Raw genomic sequence first — 3,780 nt, 5'->3', positions numbered from 1 at the left:
AATTCACTCAATGCTAAGCAACAAAGACTGATTGCAAAAACACTAATTCGAAAGTGATTCCCACAGGGTTTGTGGCTATTGGTCCTGTTTAAATTCTGAATTGATTATAGCCTAGAAAGTGAGTAAATAATGCTTCCATATAGTCACTTAAAAGCTGTCACTCACTTCAGTTTATTGCAATCTCACAAGGTTCTGTTGTAATCAACTGCAAATATAATATCCTATTTTACATCATGTCTATATGTGGCATTTAGCATTGAGTGAATACTCTTTATAAATTTCTTTATATCTTAAACTAACCATTCACACATACAGTACAAGCATTATCTAACAAACAACAAAAACTAGCAGAAACAGATACTTGCCGATGGCCGTCACTGATTGACAGAGTCGAAAGGAATGTTGTTCTAGTACCAACGAGGATGTTAAACCGCACATTGCATTTGGAAAAATCAAAGTAAACATCAGTTAGTGAACTCAATGACATGTTACGGTGAGTTGCAGAGCTGACCGATGCCACCATCTGTTCTGGTCATTTCACATTAACATCCCCTATTACATTCTCTTCCCATAGATGTGTAATTCACTAGCAACCTTATTCAGTTATTTTATATTAAAAGCACATGCAACTGATTGATTCTGGAAGTTTAATGCACCTGGATAGCAGATCTTTACTCTTGAGTTCTGGCTAAATTGGATCCTTTCACATGAATGACAGAAAAACAGTTCAAGGAAAGTGGTTTAAATGCCCAGAATCCAGATGACATAAAATGTTCATTAAAATTTACCACAGAGTTTTTTCAGAGAGTAATATCCTGGCAATCTTTTTTGCAGTGCACTAAAACTGGATTAACAATACGACTTTGAATTGCGCAGAACCTGGAAAAAAATGTGTTAAATTTCATTTAGTATGAAAATGATAATAGCACATTGCATTTGGAATTAATTAATTGTCATTAATTACTCACCTCCATGTCGTTCCAAACCCGTTAGACCTTTGTTTATCTTCGGAACACAAATTAAAGGATTAGTTTACTTTCATAACAACAATTTACAGATAATGTACTCACCCCTTTGTCATCTGAGATGTTCTTGTCTTTCTTTCTTCAGTCGTTAAGAAATTATGTTTTTTGAGGAAAACATTTCAGGATTTCTCTCCATATAATGGATAAGTATGGCACCTCGAAGTTTGAACTTCCAAAATGCAGCTTCAAAAGGCTATAAAAGATTCCAGCCGAGGAAGAAGCGTCTTTTCTAGTGAAACGATTAGTTATTTTCAAAACAAATTGACAATTTATATACTTTTTAAGCTCAAATGCTCGTCTTGTCTTGTCTCAGTTAGGGTATGTCGAAAAACTCCCATCTTGTTTTCTTCCCTAACTTCAAAATCGCCTTACAGTACATCGCTGCAAAAGTACCAACCCAGTGTTTACAAAGTGAACATACAAAGAAGCTCAAGCCCTTTACAAAAAAAGGTAAATACAGCATTGTAGGACGATTTTGATGTTGAAGACGTAAACGAGATGGGAGTTTTACAACATACCCTAACTGCATTGACCCGGATTATACTGACTACACATGCACTGCGAAGAGACAAGACAAGACGAGCATTTGAGGTTAAAAAGTATATAAATTGTCAAATTGTTTTGAAAATAACCGATCGTTTCGCTAGATAAGACCCTTCCACCTCGGCTGGGATCGTTTAGAGCCCTTTGAAGCTGCATTTAAACTGCATTTTGGAAGTTCGAATTTGGGGGCGCCATACATATCCATTATATGAAGAGAAATCCTGAAATGTTTTCCTCAAAAAACAATTTCTTTACAACTGAAGAAAGAAAAACAGACAAGGGGGTGAGTACATTATCTGTAAATTGTTGTTATGAAAGTGAACTAATCCCTTAAGGTATTTTTGATTAAATCCAAGAGCTTTCTGACCCTCCATAGACAGCAAGGGTCCTTTCACGTTCAAGGTCCAGAAAGGTACCAAGAACAACGACACAACAGTCAATGTGGCATCAGTGGTTCGATCATTATTTTTTTTTAAGGTACGAGAACCCCCCAATAAATAATAACAACTTTAATCAACAATTGTTCTCTGCATCACCCTACTGTAGTACCATTTTGGAGAGTATCATGCATTACGCTTTCCTCTAAAGGTAAACAAAACATGGCACATGTGCGGTCTACGGCAACAGCATATGTCGCTTGCATGCGAGGAAAGAGCACATGCATTGTGATACTCTCCAGAATGGCGCTATAGTGTTGCAGAAAATTGTTGAACATAGTTTTTCTTTTCTTTTCAGACAAAGTATTCTCATAACTTCAAAAAATTACGATTGAACCACTGTTGTTGACTGTTTTAACGACATTCTTACAACATTTCTGGATGTGGAAGGATATTTGCTGTCTATTGAAAGCTCTTGGATTTCATCGAAAATACCTTGATTTGTGTTCTGAAGATGAACAAAGGTCTTTCTGGTTTGGAACAACATGAGGGTGAGCAATTAATGGCAGAATTTTCATTTTTGGGTGAACTATCCCTTTAATAAAATGTATTGGCTTTTCAAACTTTTAGCATAAGAACCAAAGCAACTGGATTACAGATCTTTACTCTTCAGGTCTGACCCATTTTTAAATTGGATTCTTTCACATGAATGACAGAAAAATATTTTAAAGAAAGTGGTTTAAATGCCAGGAATCCAAATAATAAAAAAAGTTCCTTAAAATCTACCACAAAGCTTTTGAGAAAGTGTTATCCTGCCAATCTTTTTGCAGTGCACTAAAATTGTATTAACAGTGTGACTTTGATTTGCACAGAACCTGGATAAAAAAAGTACCATACAAGTAGTCTTACATATCAGTAGGAATCTCTAATAGTTAAAGAGAAAGTTGACCAAAAACTCTTGTTAGACTGACATGGAAGAGAAGAAATTGTTGAATAAAGCTATTTTTGTTTTCTTTGTGAACAAAGGGTCTTCTCATAGCTTTGTATAAATAAGGTTGAACCCCTGATGTTACATGGAGTATTTTATCAATGTCCTTAATACCTTTCCGGGCCTTGAACATGTCAGTTATGTTGCTGTATGCAGCTCTCGGATTTCATTAAAAATATCTTAATTTGTGCTCCAAGGATGAGTGAAGGTCTTACGGATTTGGAACAACATGAGGATGAGCAATTAGTGACAGAATTTAATTTTTTTTTGGTAGATAGCCCATTAATAACATGTATTTGCTTTTCAAACTTTGAGTATTAGAATCTCAAACAAAACAACTCTTAAGTTCTGACACATATTTTTTAAATTGCATTATTTTATATGAAAGAAAGTCGTTTCAACAACCAGAATCCAGATAATAAAAAAAGTTCATTAAAATCTACCACGGACATTTTGAGAAAGTATTATCTTGCCAATCTTTATGCAGTGCACTAAAATTGTATTAACAGTGTGACTTTGATTTGCATGGAACCTGGATTAAAAGAAAAGTTCAACATTTTTGCAGTACCATACAAGTTCGTGTTCGGAACACAACTTAAGATATTTTTGATGAAGTATGTGATGAAGAATGTGGTTCAACCGTAATTTAATGAAGCTACGAGAATACTTTGTGCGCAAAGAAAACTCTTGTGGACTCTTGTGAAAGTGTGTCAAAGACTGACACGAAAAAGAAGAAACTGTTGAATAAACAATTTCTTACTACAATTTCTTACTAAGTCCTTACTACCTTTTAGGCCTTGAACATGTCAGTTGCATTGCTGTCTATGTAGGGTCAGAAAGCTCTTGG

Source organism: Garra rufa, chromosome 18 (genome assembly GCF_049309525.1).
Source record: "Garra rufa chromosome 18, GarRuf1.0, whole genome shotgun sequence".
NCBI classification, from domain to species: domain Eukaryota; kingdom Metazoa; phylum Chordata; class Actinopteri; order Cypriniformes; family Cyprinidae; genus Garra; species Garra rufa.
The sequence above is the reverse complement of the archived record's forward strand: the minus strand, read 5'-3'. Positions refer to the sequence as shown.